This window comes from Biomphalaria glabrata, chromosome 12, assembly GCF_947242115.1.
Source record: "Biomphalaria glabrata chromosome 12, xgBioGlab47.1, whole genome shotgun sequence".
Classification (NCBI taxonomy): domain Eukaryota; kingdom Metazoa; phylum Mollusca; class Gastropoda; family Planorbidae; genus Biomphalaria; species Biomphalaria glabrata.
Genome location: NC_074722.1, coordinates 38,856,898 through 38,874,925, shown reverse-complemented (window position 1 = coordinate 38,874,925; position 18,028 = coordinate 38,856,898). Strand labels below are relative to the sequence as shown.

General features: G+C 34.4%; 2 long non-coding RNA genes across 7 annotated transcripts; one reads left to right on the top strand and one right to left on the bottom strand.

Moving 5' to 3' along the window:
• The first annotated feature begins 221 nt into the window (after positions 1–221).
• Positions 222–2,908, top strand: LOC129922029 (uncharacterized). Its single transcript, XR_008774009.1, has 2 exons — positions 222–507; positions 631–2,908. It is a non-coding gene; the product is annotated as an uncharacterized LOC129922029 (long non-coding RNA).
• A 1,423-nt stretch (positions 2,909–4,331) lies between these two features.
• Positions 4,332–16,624, bottom strand: LOC129922019 (uncharacterized). Of its 6 annotated transcripts, none has more exons than XR_008773989.1 (9): positions 15,705–16,624; positions 15,252–15,386; positions 14,224–14,391; positions 13,277–13,447; positions 12,926–13,071; positions 11,798–11,886; positions 11,235–11,474; positions 5,565–5,694; positions 4,332–5,430 (listed from the first exon to the last, which is right to left on the bottom strand). It is a non-coding gene; the product is annotated as an uncharacterized LOC129922019 (long non-coding RNA). The 6 variants fall into 6 exon arrangements; XR_008773987.1 differs by having other exon boundaries at positions 12,916–13,071; positions 15,169–15,386; positions 15,705–16,623; XR_008773986.1 differs by having other exon boundaries at positions 11,798–11,918; positions 15,169–15,386; positions 15,705–16,623.
• Between the last annotated feature and the right edge of the window lie 1,404 nt (positions 16,625–18,028).

Below are 18,028 nucleotides of genomic sequence, written 5' to 3'. Positions count from 1 at the left end.
ATCTTTTGTGTTATTGCATGCAAATTGAGCATGTTTTTAATTGAAATTATTTAAAGAATAATTATGTTAATTAATAACTCATTTAGCTTCATATAGTTTTTATAGATCTAGTTTTAATAGTCAAGTTGAAATTTTATCTTCAAAAAAACTTAACAGCTCTGATTTCATAGTCCAATGTTTTATATATTCATTATCATAATTAAATTTTGGAACATTTTCAGATCATGAAGATGAAGACCAGCATGATGAAGATGTAGACTAGCATGATGAAGATGTAGACCAGCATGATGAAGATGTAGACCAACATGATGAAAAGGTAGACATGTACATGTAGACCAACATGAAGATGTAGACCAACATGAAGATGTAGACCAACATGACAACATGAAGATGTAGACCAACATGAAGATGTAGACCAACATGAAGATGTAGACCAGCATGATGAAGATGTAGACCAAGATGAAATGTAAACCAAAATATTTATCAAGAGATGTATAGAATAAAAAGGTAAGCAAAGCTATGTATATCAATTAATATTTTTTTTATACTAAACCTCTAAGTAAAGCTTTGACAAGTTTTGTGTTTCACTGACTATGAAAATGTTTTGATTGATTTTTGTTCTCTTTACAGTGAACATCTTGAGAGGGAAAACAATTCCTAGAGGCAAAGACACAGACACATTAGATACATTAGAGATTGTTTCCTTTTCTACCATCATTTAGAGCCTTTTTTGTGAGGGAACCTGCGTCTTTAAAGAAATGAACATTTCCCTAATGCTACTTCAAATTCAGATCTCCTCCCAACCTCAGGCTGAGTACCCATGGTCACCTACTTTATGTTACATTAACATAGCACTACAGACAGTGGAAAACAAATTATATGAAGGAATGTAACCACCATCAGATATTGTTGTCTTTACAGACTCCCAATCTACTCTGCAAGAACTTAACAGCAGCACCTCAAACAGCCCAAGAGAGTTGACAACACTCATTGTGATAATCCATCAGATGATATCAAAATTAAATATCAATATCACACTACAGTGGATCCCTGGACACATTGTCATCATGGGAAATGAAAAGGCAGATAAGCTATCAAAGGCAGGTTCATCTATGGAACAACCAGATAGACCTGTTAACTACCTCACCCTAAGGTCAATGTTAGTCAACAATCACAAAGAGGAGTTGCTCAACCAATGGGCATCAGGAAACACAGGCAGAGCCATGTACAAAGAAATGACTACGCCTAACAAACTGGACAGTATTAACTTCCTCCCCTGCAAAGAACAATCTACAACGTTCCAACTAAGAACAGGACACACTCCACTATTAAATTACCACCTGAACAAAATAAACTCCACACAACTCCTCTTTTGCAGACACTGCACCCACCCCTTTGAAGCCGTAAACCATATCCTCTTTGAATGCCCCTCCCTAATCCACCTTAGGCAGACCCTACTTCCACTACAGCCCAACATAACCAACACCGTGCACGGCAGTGCTGAACAACTGAAGAAAACAGCACACTTTTTTCCTTGGCACAGTCTGCAAAAGAGCTCACAGCTCAGCAGCAATAAAGCTGGCTAGAAGAAGAAGAAGAAAAAGAGGTTACATTACAAGAAGTGGTCGCAAAGTCAGAAAACCTAACAGATGACAATGAATAGAACAATCATTTCTAATATAGGTACAAGTGATGTACTTTGTAATAACTATTTGGGTGCAATCACTATAATTGACTTGTATCTTGTTCTATATTTAGGTAAATCTTGTCATTCAGTCCAGTCATTGTTCTTTTTCATATTCCTTTTTTTCCCCTCAATCTTCTTGTTGTTTCAGTGAAATGTTTTTATCTTTTTTGTTTTGGAGGAGGGAGTGGCTGTGGTATATTATCATTATTATTATTGGAGTCACAACACCAAAGCCTTGCTACATTATGCTTTTAATTCAATTTATTATCTCCCCTGCTTTTGTGTGCTATCATATTAATGTTCATTAGTGTCACATCCATGCACAATTTGTTCTATGCTTTTTATAGTGTAAATAGTGACTTGACATTATTTAGATCAATTATAATATGTTATATTATATTTAACATAAAACTGTTAACATTTTCTATACTATTATTAATATGAATGTGTTTGTGTGTTGCTATGAATGCATTTTAAGTTTTAGTCTGAAATCATAAATAAGAAATTGTTTCATAAACAAAGATTATATTAATATTTAATATTGTCAGACTTCACTATAGCATTGAGTTCATCCCCATAGTCTATTTAAAACTTTCAAATACTAATTCACTTTGTCTTATCTAATGGTGATCATGGGGGTATCCACTATCCATAGTCTCTGGTATGAACACTCAGTCCTGGTTAGGGCTAGGATGTAATCTCTATTTCTGATGGAACACATGTAAAACCAAGAAAACAAACAGTAGACCTAGACTTTATTAACAGGTCATGCAAGCATTTTTTTATAATTGTGAACTGACGCTCTAGAGCTATTTTTATGTATTTTTATTTTTGCTTCTTTTGTAGACTAGTGCTAAGCTGTATGCTTCTATTTCCGCCTATTATTATATGGGTTAGGGCGATGCTGTTTCCTGTACTGTTGACCACAGTGTGTCAGTTTTAATTATTCTGTACTTTGAACTGCCTTTAAGTTTCAGAATTTGTTTTTTTTTTCTATATGTAAAGCTACTTTATATATATAGTTATATATTATGGTACATTATTTTTCTAATTGAAACAACTGTCAAAATAATTGGCGGTTTTTTGTTTTAAAGTTTGTTTTAAAATGATGGCCACTTCTAATGTTTATGTACTAGATCTTTTCCAAATTTTTTTGTTTTTTTATCTGCAGTGTTTTGTAACTGCTGCTTTGCTCATTTGAATTAAAGTATCATTTTGTTATTTCTTCTCTTTCTTGATTTCTTTGGTCACAGACTGAGGTGCACAGATACAACCCACCCAGTAGACCTTCTGGCAACTGTAACTTCTTGTTAGTGCAGGCTAGACATGACCTTGGGCCCTGCCATGCTAACATAATACTAATATTCTCTTGAATCATTCCAGACAGCATTGAGACCACCCCTGTCCCTAACAATACATAATTACCTTGCTTTAGTTGTAGAACGAAAGTTGAGCAAACAGTGAAAAGCTTCTATATAATTCACTTGGAGGTGAGGTGACTGAGCGGTGAAATACTTGGCTTCCAAACATGTGTCCAGGGTTTGAAGACTGGGATTTTTAATTTTAGGACTATTAGGCACCTTTGAGTACACCTGGTTCTAATGGGTTCCTGGCATTTGTTAGGGAAAAGGTAAAGACAGTTGGTCATAGTGCCAACCATGGGACGCAAAAACAGATGACCTTTATATCATCTGCCCTACAGATTGCAAAGTCTGCAGCTAAAACCAACATGGGAAAGCCTTTGAGGAAAAATCAGGAGTCAACCATTCAGTTAGCAGCATACAGTGCTACTCCCAGGCAGAGCTTACGATGCCATTGATCCCAAACTGTATTGGGATATTCCATTCCTTCAAATATATAGCTGTGTGGGTGACATCATTGCAACCACAACTAATGTCAGGAAAATGATTCATAGCTAATGTTTGGAAAATGAGATGATCCATAGCAGCTTAGTGACTGAAGGAGGCCATAGAATCAGATCAAAGTTTGAGATTTGCTAAAAATTTGCTCAAAAACAAATATTGTTACAAAGCAATTAGCTAAAGAAACCTGTTAACTTTTAACAACTTTTTAATGACATATGGAAAAGCACTATCAAACAACTAGAAATGTAGAAAAACTAGATCTAAGGGTTGCTGGAAGGGGAGGATAAAAGCGGCAATTTTTTAGTACCAGTACCTGGTAACTATGTCAATCAACACATTGGACTAGGATAAGTTATGTAGCTTAAAGACATCCATACAACTTTTTATAAATAAAATCACATCAGACTTCATTTAAGTTGCAGCCTGAGAGACTGAAATCCTCTCTAGCCAATGCAGTGGACTGAAACCCAGCTGTAGTGCTTCCTAGATCAGTTGAGATAGAGAGCAGCAAGCCTGGAGCAGCAAACATTAATGAGGCAAGGTTTCCTCTTTCTACCTGCACTGGGGCACTGTGAGTATTAAATTTGGCCTACAAACTGCATGAAATGCTGGATATCTGGCATAAACCACTGTCAAGGGGGCTTGAGTTCAAATCCTGATTTGTTTTTGCTGAGCAAAGAAACACCAGAAATACCATTTCCCCATATAGGCAATACAAAGTAATTTGAAAAAAAAAAAAGAAATTAACACAGACCAGTTACAATAAAAAAAAAATGAGATTGTAAAATGAATGCCACTTTTATTACAAGGTATACATAAATATCAAAATGAGTTAATCAATTATTTAAAGTTAGCAACTTTTTGTTCAAAACTAATGTACATTGGTAGTCCTGTAGATTGTGTAGAATCAAAGTAGCATGATTCATTTAGATATTTGATTTTAAAAGGGAGACAATTTGATTAGAAGTTATTATAATTTTTTAAAATTTCTTTTTAGTATGACAGTGCATCTACTGTAGAAAGACACAAAGGGATAAAACTAAATATCAGTTGTTATTCCAAAAAAAAAAGAAAAATGTACATTTAACACATTAGCATATTCTGTTCCAAAAATATAAACTTTATCAAAATATTTTATTGTCAAAGATATTATTGATTGAGTTGTATAACTTAAACTTCTTACAACAGATATTCATTCATGGTATAAAACACTGCCTGGTCACTAGAAAATGAATAATGTAGTAACACCAAGAACTAAAAAACTTAATAACATTGACACTACCAACAATGTTCAAATTGCAATGATTTTGATGGAATCCTGTGATTAACTTTACTTGTTATTCAACCACAGAATTCCATCAAAAGCTCTTAATTTTTTTAAGACATCATCTTGTTGAAAAGTAAAATGAGGTGTCAACTCTCTTAATGCCTATGGTCATTGACAAATATAGCTCAAAGAAATCTTTCCTTAATTTCTAACTTAAAGTCAACAGTCAAAGTAAATGAATAGTAGGTACCTGGTACATTAAAAAACAACAACACTAAGTTGTTTTTTTTTCTCTACAATTTCAGATTCAAAGACAAAGTTTATTGTTTGTCCAATTAACCTTTGACCTTATCTTTCTTGGACACTCTCAGCATAAAGAAAAATAAACCATTCCTGAACAGTATTGTCTTGAGCATCAAAATGTTAAGTGTTATGTGGTGACTACTAAAAGTTGTGTACACTTAATCTTTTATCACTCAATCGATGGAAGTCTTTCTAGACAAGTAAGCAATGGATTTCAGATATCCCTCACAGCTTCTGTGGTTGAATAATTTCCATAGAAAAAAGCTGCTTAGAATAGTATCTGTCATGCTTGAAAAGGGCCACAGGGACTGTATAAAAAAAAGAATAAATAAAAACTAAACAGAATTGACAGGCAATGTGGCAATAAAAAGCAACAACACTTTCTAGCTTTAGAACCTACAAACATTAGAGATAGTAGAAAAAACAACACTTGATTTATTACCAAAACAGCTGACATCCAAACACAAGTGAGTAGCCTTCTTTTGTAAGGTACTTGTGTAGTCAAGGAAGATCTCATATTTGTAAACAGGCCAACATTTTAGGGTCCTTAGCTGACTAATCTTTTGGACATTCTGGAAGAAATAAATGCAAGAAGGGATTAATATAAATATCATCACCTCTTGAAATTCTATTTGCAAAAGCTAAGAGAGATCTCAAATATGAAAATAATGATCTCATAAAAAGATAATATAGATCACAAATTAGATCATTTAGATCTCAAACAAGATAGATCACAAATTAGATCAGATAGATCTTAAACAAGATAATATAGATCACAGATAGATCTCAAACAATATTAGATAAAATGTGTAAATAAAAAAAACAGCATAGCAGAGGAATGCAAAATTACAAGATAGATATCAAATAGTATGAATCAATTAGCCTATATGCCGGTTAATAAATTTCACAGTTGATTCCCAAATGAGTATTTAAAAAATTCTGTTCAAATTTTTTTAACAAAAGAGAAAAAATAATTACAAAACTAAACAAAATAAATGTAAAGGCTTTCTTTTAGTGACTTTAGAATAGAACAAGTTTCCTGTTTCCTTAAATACTCCATCTCCTCAACACTCCATCTCAACACTCCATCTCAATACTCAATCTCAATACTCCATCTCAACACTCCATCTCCTCAACACTCCACACCCTGTCTTAACACTCCATCTTAACACTTCATCTCCTCAACACTCCATCTCCACAACACTCCATCTCAATACTCCTCCATCTCCACAACACTCCATCTCCTCAACACTCCACACCCTGTCTTAACACTCCATCTTAACACTTCATCTCCTCAACACTCCATCTCCTCAACACTCCATCTCAATACTCCATCTCAACACTCCATCTCCTCAACACTCCACACCCTGTCTTAACACTCCATCTTAACACTTCATCTCCTCAACACTCCATCTCCTCAACACTCCATCTCAATACTCAATCTCAATACTCCATCTCAACACTCCATCTCCTCAACACTCCACACCCTGTCTTAACACTCCATCTTAACACTTCATCTCCTCAACACTCCATCTCCTCAACACTCCACACCCTGTCTTAACACTCCATCTTAACACTTCATCTCCTCAACACTCCATCTCCTCAACACTCCACACCCTGTCTTAACACTCCATCTTAACACTTCATCTCAAACTTCATCTCCTCAACACTCCATCTCAATACTCCATCTCCACACTCTATCTCAAACTTCATCTCCTCAACACTCCATCTCAATACTCCATCTCCACACTCTATCTCCTCAACACTCCATCTCCTCAACACTTCATCTCAATACTCCATCTCCTCAACACTCCATCTCAATACTCCATCTCCTCAACACTCCATCTCAATACTCCATCTCCTCAACACTCCATCTCAATACTCCATCTCCTCAACACTCTATCTCCTCAACACTCCATCTCCTCAACACTCCATCTCCTCAACACTCCATCTCCTCAATGCTCCATCTCCTCAATGCTCCATCTCCTCAACGCTCCATCTCCTCAACACTTTATTCTGTCATTATATGTGTCGTTAAGGTATTACCAGGAATTGGGTACATTTAGTAATCAGCATTGAAGTACACATACATATATTAGAGAAGAAAAAGAGCCTTGACACTGTAGATCGCAAGGTCTGAAAGGGGAACTTTGCCATTATATTCCAGTTATTTCTGCTGGTTAAGTTTGTATTGCTGAACTCACTGACCCACATCAGTTCTATTCACATCAAGTTAACACTGCATGGTATCACAATGTAAGTTAAATAAAAAATTAAATTAACTTTCAGAAATGGTGGTCAACTTGATAGTCCCAGATTCAGACTCAGCTCTTCTTATCCTAAAAACTTTTAAGCCAAACAGTAAAACATTAATAGAATAAGGACTTTTTGTTCAGGAAAGATAATATCCCAAAATGATGTTAATGTTTTTGTAAAATGTTTTACATTGTTTCAGATGTTCCTTCAGAGTTGAAGATAGTTTACTTCCTAGTCCAAACCTCCCGCAGGACGACAGGGGATGGGATTGGGCAGGGTTTGAACCCTCGACAAATCTGAACGACAGTTCAGCGCGCAAACCGCACAACCAAGCAGCCATCCATGTATCCATAACTCATGGTTGGAAACATCCTGAAGCCCTAAATAAAAATTGCATTCTATACTGTGATTTGAACTCAAGGCTGCAGTAGTAGCACTGTAACTTCTTCAGTATCCAATGTTAGCAAGTGCCCTATTTAAGAACGAGGCCATTTTTAAAATAGAGATGATAGTTTGTAAAATGTTTTACATGTTTCAAATGTTCCTTCAAAGTTGAAGATAATTTATTTCCTCATCCAAACATCTCAGAGGACGATAGGGAAGGGCAAGGTATGAATCCAGGACCATCAACAAGTCCAAACAACAGTCCAGCATGCATTCTGCACATCCAGGAAGCCACCCATAGTCATAGTAAAAAGTATTTTCTAAAAGAGTTTCTATAATAACATTGTCAGATGCAGGTTCCATTTTCCCATTTTCATTCACAAAATTTGTGGCATGTGTGGCTGAGAGGTGGGCCTACACTGCTTGGCTACAGCTTAGCCACTTACCATGGGGGCTCGATTTTGAATCCTGACTCGAGCAGAGTTGTTTTCTGAAAGCCCAAAGACAGCATGTAAACCTCCCATGTGTTCTCTTCCCCCAATAGTCAACAAAAGGAGATTGGGCCATAGCAAAATAAGTATGCTCTAAGCATGAACTATGCACTATATCAAAAGCATTAAAAAAAAGATTTACATGTTTTTTTCAACTCTTTCATACCTTAACAAATGAATTTGAATAAGTAACTATTCTATTTGAAAGTGAAACAAAACTAAACACTATTAAGTCCAAATACTTTTACTATGACTAAGTAATAGTAGGTATAGAACTAATCAATATCAGGCCCAAATACTTCTTACTTTGACTATTGATGAAATAAACATGACATCAAACATAATAGCAGCACCCAGGGAGAAGAAGGTGAAGAAAAAGTAGTTATACATAGTAATACATAGATAAGTCTTAAGGAGGACTCAAACCTTGGACCTAGCTGTTACCAGATGCAAGTTAGACTTCCTGAATAACACCCCAAAAGAAGATCTACAAATCTTGTAAGATGCCCCAACATACTAAGAGATAGGTGAAGAATATTACAGACAATATCAAAGTGAGAAATCATCAAGTTAAAACAGAAAATTCAACAAAATCAAAATAATAACAACCAGTTTGATACAAATATAAACCAATCTAAACAATTAAACCCATGTTTTTTAATTCAGACTGTCTTTCCACTGATTTGGACTCTCCTTCCTTCACTCTTTCTTAGACTGTTCTTTGGCAAATGAAATAAACTAAGAGCTTTCACAGCCCCCAGTCTATTGCCATCTTTTTGCAGTATCTCATCTTCTTATCCAAGATTATTACATCCTACGGGTGTCTCAAGGGTCAATCTAGTCATGCAAGTTAATCAATGACTTAAACTCTGCCAATTCACATGTTTTTTCTAGCTGACTCAGGCAACCCATTCCATGCTCTAATAGCACTAGGGAAGAAGGAGTATAAATTTCTTCTAGCATATGGGATGAGGAATGTTCTTTTATCTTTGTGTCTAGTATTTTTTTAAGTTTTGTTTTTGTATTTGAAGTTTATAGTTTAATGTTTTTTGTATAATTGCTACTTTACTTATGAAGTCTTCTGTCCTGGAGGATCTCTAAATTTAATAATTTTACTAGAGGTCTAACTGTAATCAAATGTGAATATTTGTTAGTTCGGAATCTCACTGCTCTATCTTTGTATTCTAGTTTCTTAATGTTTTTTTGAGTTGAGGGTTCCCAAATAGAAGACTCATTATCTATTGTTCAGTTGCATCACTGCATCATCTCTACTGTTGGTTCTCTTTACTCCCCTTTGGTCTTGTTCACATTTCTTTCTCGGCTCATCAAATACAGAGTACATCTTCCATGAACATTTCCAGCATGATAAAACTTTTTGGTCTAATAACAAAGTCACTAAGTTTTGAGAATCCTCAAAAGCTGTCTATGACGATTCTCCGAGTCCAGTGTTTTCTCTGCCAAGTTGCAATTCTCTAGTTCTTAATAGAAAATCATTTTTCCACAATTGCTTATCCATGTGAAAGTGGAATCATTGGCCTACCAATTTTCCAAATATGTTTCAATTTTTTGTCAAGAGTTGTTTATAAATATAAAGTACCCAGTTTATCTTTTCTTTTGAAAAGGATGAAAGAGCCATTTTTGCAAACCTGGTTGTTGACATCAAAACCATGTATTTGGTGAAGTCAATAAAGAGCAATGGTTTTAGCACATCCACAGATATTCCATCTTTAGTTCTTCTTTTTTAGGGTCCCCATTTGTGTTGGATGAAAAACTAAAATGAATGGCTCCTTGGTCCATCCTTATAGATTACTGATGTTGCTTCAAAAAAGAATATAATTATGTTCTATGCATTTCATGTGTCAATCTAGTCATGCATGTTAATTAGTGAATTAAACTCTGCTAAGTCACTGGTTTTCCTGGCTGATTCAGGCAGCCCATTCTATATTCAAACTAGGGAAGAAAGAGCACTTGTAGGAATTTGGCCTAGCATATGGAATAAGAATATTGCCTGGATTGTGGTGTGAACAGATGAATGGGTCATTTCTCCATCCAGAATAAGACTTACTCTATTGCCATGATAGATCAATTCAGATTGACTTCTCTGCTTTTTCTTCAACTTTGTCAGTTTTTTAAAGCCATTGCAGTTCCATCAGCAAAAATCCATAATCATTGGCTAAAGTGTCAAACAGTGGGACTGTTATAAAATCTGTCCATGTATACAATATTATTTTTGTTTATCAAGTGGCTAACAGCCTTAGAACAAAGCTAAGAACGACATATCAATTCTGGAATCACATTCTTTGTTTTGCCTGTGTTGAATTTCTATGCTGATATGGCAATGACATTGCCATTATTATTATTTGCTTCATAAGCCATAGTTTTGATTACCACTTTGATAGGTTTGGATTTTTATATATTGCTTTGTAACAAATCAGCCTTGGCAAGGAATCATTCCTCATCCAAAGTTGGCATGTTGAGATAGTTAGAAATAGTGCTGAGATGTTGAGATAGTTAGAAGTAGTGCTGAAATGTTGAGATAGTTAGAAGTAGTGGGTGACCCAAGGCTCTCCTGGCTTCTAATAGATCACCATACAAAATGTCTTGAGGAAGTCAACCTTGTGGCATTCCATGAACATGTCCAAGCTAGCTAAGATTTCTACTGCTGATAACAGTGCAAAGGTTCAGAGGAATCTTTTTTTTTTTCATAAATGCACTGAACACTTCTAAAGGAAATAGATAGATGATGTTATATTTAATCATCAGAGACTTTCACCCCACAACTTTGGATGATTTTCTATTAATGAAGCATACACTCTATACTGTCCTACTGATATGTTCAGTAATAATCATCAAACCTGAATTAACATGTAAAACAAACTACAAAAGGGTCCTCTCCGATAAATTGATAGGTAAAGAGTATTTGAATGAAATGGGATATATAAATAGTTTTAACTTAATGATTAACATAACATGAAACAAACCTAAATGTCTTCAAATTCATCATAGCAATGAACAAGTTGATCAGGACCACGACAGCATCAAGAATGTAAACTCCATACAAAACGTAGCCAATCACCTCAATGACTTTCAGCAGCACACTGTCTTTTATCTCTGAGTCACCATTAACCTGACTGCTATTTGTTTCTTCTTTAATAGCTGGTGCCTGAGAGTTCCCCATACCAAAGGCAGCCCAGAACAATGTCCCAGTGGTCTCTAAGAGGCTGAAAAAAAAGTCTTTGGTCAGCAAATAAAATATTTTTAAGTACATTTGGGAATAAATTAATTCCTGTAAAATCTAGTAAATTTAATATCATCTAGCTAATTTAATATATCTATCATCTTGCAAACTTAAACATCTTAACTAGTGATCAGCTTTCAAAGTATTTAACTTTAAACACTACCAATAAAAGCCATAATTTATTTATTTTAAGTTTTAAGGTAACTTGCAAAAAAAATTATTTCTTTTGAGTATGTCTATACAACCTGAAGTTATTTTGCTTTGCAAAAAAAAAACATCCATAAATTAAATATAAAAAACCTTCACCTTGTAAGTCAAATGACTCTACCCTGCAAAGTTCTCATTCTTGGAAATACTGTATAGGCTTATTTGTCCACATATAAAGGCAATCATGACTGAAATAGATGAAGGTAAACTTGCCAACATCCTATGGAATAATAACTAGATTAAGATACTTTTCGCATAATTTCATTAAGTTGGCTAAAGTAAACTTGACTTACATTAATGTTGTTATTATAATAACCTGTGTTCAAATCCTTCATATCATCATGATTAAAATATTACGCCTTGGCCAAGAATCCTTAGCCCTTCATGCAATAGGAAGGAAATTGGTGGCCTACTTCTGTTTCTAACCAGGTGCAAGTAAGTGGATTTGTTTAATAGCTAAAAGTGTCATGAAATGCTTCACTGAATTGGTTGAATCTAGTGGATTTTTTTCCTAAATAGACCTACTCAATAATGAATAATCTACAGAAGATAATAAACAAAGTGAAATTGAAACACTTTAATTAACTAATTAAACAAGTAAAGTTATATCTTTGAATCACCAAGTTTTCAGTTCCAATGAAGAAATTTTTAAAGCCTAACTAATAATATGAGAGGCACAGTGGGGAGTGGTAAAGCACTTGGCTTATGAACACAGGTCCCAGGTTCAAATCCTAGAAGACTGAAATTTTTACTTTCAGGATCTTTAAGGCCCCTCTTAGTCAACCCAGATCTAATGGGTACCTGACATTAGTTGGGGAAAAGTAATGACGGTTATTGTGCTGGTCACATGACTTTAGCTAACCATAGGCCACAGAAACAGATGACCTTTACATCTTTTGCACTATAGACATCATGGTCTGAAAGGGGAACTTACTTTTTTAATAATATGAGCTAAAATAAACCTTTGCTCTAATATTGTAATTCTTCTTATAATTATTATAATTTCCTAGAGCCTCAAGTTTCAAGAGATTCTAGACAAGTATATGTTCATCCCTGGTGATTCATCACAGCATACATTTGTTCATCCCTGGTGATTCATTACAGCATGCATTTGTTCATCCCAGGTGATCCATCACAACATGCATTTGTTCATCCCTGGTGATCATCCAATTATATCATAGAATTATAAAAGACAAATACTAATGAGCAACACATACATCTTCTTACTTTTCTGGTTGAAGGCAAGTTAAACGTGGTAGAAAGGAACTCATACACATTAGGACAGTAAAAGTGCAATGTTATTGTGAAGGATATTTTTTCATCTGTATAATTTGCATTTCCTGTAGGCTCCTCAAACAGATGTAAAGATAAATCTGAAAAGCATAAATATATTTTTAAAAATCATATATTAAATGTTAAATTGGAATCCATCTTAGACCAGTTGATCTAAATGTTATCTATAACTATTGCCAAACAAATAAAAAGAGTGCCACATGGACATGAATAATTTATCAATGATTGTTATGCTAATTATTATATATTCTTATCACTAAACTATCGAGTAAATTTTACATTTACCATCATAACTGTTTTAGGTGAGGTTGGCTTTTCTATAACTCCTCTCATAAACATTGAACTTTCTTTTTATAATATATCAGAAGTCTCTTTGAATTGTACAATTTCTTCTTTCACCTTAAGACTTTATTTTTCCTTCTTTTTAACTGGCCAGGAAGCTGCATCATTATGACACTGAAAAATAATAATTGTTAGCAATACAAAATCCTTTCAGGCATAACAGTAAATTCTGGAGTATATATTAAAATTAGATAAGCAAGCTTTCATTCAGATACCATAAGTATATCTCTAATTCTATAGCATTGACAGAAAAAATACAGATAGTGATTTAATTAATAATGAAAATATGACAAAAAATAAAATATCACATATACAATTGGAATTCATTTTGTTGTTTAGTTAAAGTCCAAGATATGAATATCAATATCACTAAATGTATAAAATATACATAAGTACAATAATATATTAAATCTAACAGTGCATTTTGATTTACCATATTGAATGCCTCTTAGGGGTTTGCAAAGACCAGAGAACAGTACCAGGAAAAAGAAGAAGAGGCAGACAGAGAAAGCGATGGGAGGACAACATAAAAGAATGGACGGTACTTCCATTGAAAGAGGCTCTAACTAAGGCAAAAGACAGAGAGGAATGGAGAAAGATGATTGACAAATCTTGCATGGTGCCCCATCGGTCTTACAAACTAAGGGATAGGTAAAAGTAACTCAGTTGTAAGTTAAAGTCAGTCTAGATCAGTTCATGTCAGTTGTTATTTCATTATACTAGTCAAACATTTACTTAGACAATACTGAAAATACTTGCTGTTATTTCTACTTTGCTTCAAATACTATACTGGGATACATGAGCAGTCATTTTTTTAAAATAGTTAAATGTAAAACCAATTCAAACTCACATAGAAGTCTAAAATTAACATTTTCTACATTAAGTATCACCTGAAATATTGTAGGAATAGCTGAGGGTTTCAGATTTTTCATTATATCATCAAAGTTTGCATCAATAAAATGTGTGCTGTCCACAAAGTCATACCCATCAGGGGTCCATCCTTTCCCTCTTTTCATTGCTTCAAACATTTATCTCACATGTTGGCTTATTTAAGGAATCTGCAACATAAAGAAATAATAAATAATGAATAACATACCGGTACAAAAAATGGTGACCGATGATTTCATCCCTAATTAAATATTTTTTTGTTATTCATTGTTTAATTGTGCAGTTAAGGCTTTGGCTTTAAGCCCTCATTTCATCTAATATATAAATATGATTATTTTAAATGCTTTTAAATATTTTTTTGACATGTTATAAATGTGTTTATAATGTTTCCTCTTCCACTTCACATTCTTGATGAGTTGTACAGCTGGGAGTGTACTTAGCTACAGGGCTTCTTGTGGTTGTAAGGGATATACATGACGTAATGATCAAAGGCAAAAGTGTGGTGGAAGTAGTGGAAATCTTTTGAGAGAGGAGAACGATTAGAATAATTATGACCATGCCGCTGATAACTTATCATCAAAGGCCAAGGTGTGGTGGAAGTAGGCTACCGGTAGTGGAAATCATTTAAGAGATGAAAACGATTACAAGACTAGACTAAAGAAAGTAATATCTCTCTGTCTTTGGAAAGTTTAGTTTGAGACTAGCCTCTATTTTATTTGGGGCCACCAAATCACATCGCCTAGGGACTCTACTTATCTAAGACAGGCCCAGCTATGGTGGATTATTATCATCATTGTGTTTTATTTATTCAAGGATAATACTTAAATGTAAGTCGCTATTCTATTCGAACAAGTCATTTATTTTTGTGTTTATCGCTGGATCATTTAAGTATTGAATTGGGTTTGAAAACATTAAACGCAAGGTAAATCAATTCTAACTATCCTTACTTCAGAATAAAACATGGCTGCGGAGAGAACCAAGTAGTTCGAAACCTGTAAGGCCGACGAATTGTTCTGTTTTACGACAATACCTGGGCTCAGATCTGTTAATAAAACTCTCAAAAACAACCTGGTGTTTCCATCAGACAAGGTTGTTTATCTCTGTGTAAACTTCTGCCCTGATCTTTTCCATAAAATTTCAGTTGATTGCATCAATGCCGAAGAACCTTTAAAATAAAAATAAAAAAAAAGATTGTAAAGTCAGCTGAATTATTTTTTTTAAATAGTTTTTCTAAATAAAAATATATAAGTTAGTTTTAATAATATCAAAGAAATACAATGTGATTTCTTTTTTTATTTATCTATATCCAGAAATTTAAGTAGTGTATTGTATAATATAGTCTAGAATTAGCCCAGCCCTATGTACAGTAAAAAAAAAATAGATCCATTGTTGATGTTTGTTTTTTCTACAATAGTGATAACATTTATATCGAAAGTTAGAATAGTTAGATCTAGATCTATTTCAATAATAAAAATTATTTTACCTGGGTAGTTGAGTCTTGTTTCCAAAGTGAATGTCAAAGTGGTAACTAGACTAGAACTTGTAGAGAAGAAAATTAGTATTAGTTATTATCTAGTCTAGGTCTAAGTCTAGATCAGATCTTGTAGTAGTGAAACTGTTGATAATCCAGCTAGATCTAGATCACATGTGTATTTGTCCTTATCTTATATAATTGCAAGCTTTGATAGGCTTTAGGCCTACTTGAGTGAGAGGCACCAGTTATCTTGTGGTAAGGATGTTTTTGTTTAGATCTAGACCTAGATCTAGTTGATGGGAATATGAATGAATAATCAAATTATCAATAATAGTAATAGCGATGTCGATACTCGATAGGGCCTCATCTCAGCCTAGCCTGCCGGCTAATAGTCTTATAATGTCTAGATCTAGAATGAGGAATCTAGACTAAGGTCTATTCTTTTTAGTTTTCATGCTAGATCTAGATTTAGAAGTTGAATAATAAGTCGACAGGTAGAGCATCTAAAACTATATCATCAATGAAACGTAAACAACCATGTTTTGTTTATGTTCAAACTAATGTCGATAGGGGCGGAAGCCCAATGCCGACCAATCATTTTGTCGGAAATAATAAGATACTAGAATCTATAAATAAATATATTTTACACTCTCGGTGACCACGGGTTTCCGTTCAAAGCCGAAACGCTATTTATATTATTTCGGAGATACGGTTATTTTAGGAAAGTGTAGGAAACGACGGTTTCATTGATGCCAAATATGCCTAGGTCGAATATGACTACTCAAAAGTATTCGATGCGTTACCAAGGGTATTATTTACATGTAGATTCGGAATTAGATGAAATAAACATTATACATGCCCTAGAAAAATGACTAAAAACAATATTTAAAGTTAAAAATTACATATTTCAATGTTCAAAACTTGTAGATAAATGGATAAACTTTCAAAAAATGAAATAAAAAACAGTTCGATTTTTTAATTTTAAATATCGATATTTTGCTACCTAGTGGTGGTCCTCCTCCCCTTAGATAGAGACTCCTCCGAATCCACACATGCTGTTCTGGCTAGTATCTTGGGTGTTATGCAAATCCACTACTATTTCATCAACTATTGTACATTAGCCAAAGAACATTACAATTAATAAGATGAACGTACTCAAGACTTTCTACTACTATAAATGATGCATTCATTAACACTTGGGATGCCTGTCTTGTCTACTTATCCGTCGTTATTTAAATATCTCTAATTCTAATCAACCATGTTCTAAGCTATCGCCACATCGTTCTTCCTTGTTCGCCTATTCTCCTGCGTTATTCGTCTGTCTGACTACGTCACTGTCACTCCTTTAACCGTCGCTAAAAACAATACACAATATAATCTACCAAAGCTAACATACTCTCTAACTCAACTAGGACACAACAATGCCACGTAATTTAGGAGACAATATTACTTTCCAAAAACATATCATTGAAAACGTTCATTCTACAGGCTTATAGTTGGTTAGCCTATGCAATAATTAATTAGTGTAAATATCTTTTAACTAGTATTACACACCGACCTGTGACTGTCTAGTTATGCCGGAACATTCTCTCATTTTAAACTTCTAATAAACTGGACGCATTTCAACCATCCACCTATTTTTGGCAGTCAATACCAGTATCTGTTACACCAGTGATGCCCAACCTAATTCGACCTGCGGGCCATTTTATTTCCGACACTCGCGTCGCGGGCCACAAAAAAAAAGTAAAAAAAGAAATGAAATTGACCTGAAACTATTTGATTAGAAACCAGTGTATCTAGTACTTACATTCATCTATAGCACATTTGAAGTTTATCCCTTTTTTTTTTAACAAGAATGCCGGAATATTTGTTTCATAATGCCGACTTTATGGTGTTAGTTTAAATAGCTAAACTTTTTGTATAAAACAAATATGTAAGCGTATTATCATGTTCCGAAAAAAAAAAAAAAGGGAAGTTCACCTTTTCTGGTAGATTTTACATACAGAGTCCCATTTCATAAAAGAACAATTGACATGATAGCAACCAATCAGATCAAAAGTGAGGGCCATAGTGGAGGTCAAGATACATTTCTGCACTTTATGTCGACTTTTCGGCGGGCCGGATGGAACCAGGTCGCGGGCCGAATCTGGCCCGCGGGCCGTATTTTGGGCATCACTGTGTTACACTGAACCGGAACGGATCGCTATCATTCTCTTTCCTTTCTTCTCTCTCTCTCTGGAACCCACTTTTATTTTCACCCCCAGCATTGATCACTGACCTAGACTTGACTTGCAATGGAACAACTCGATTGTAGTAACCTAAGCTAAGACCAA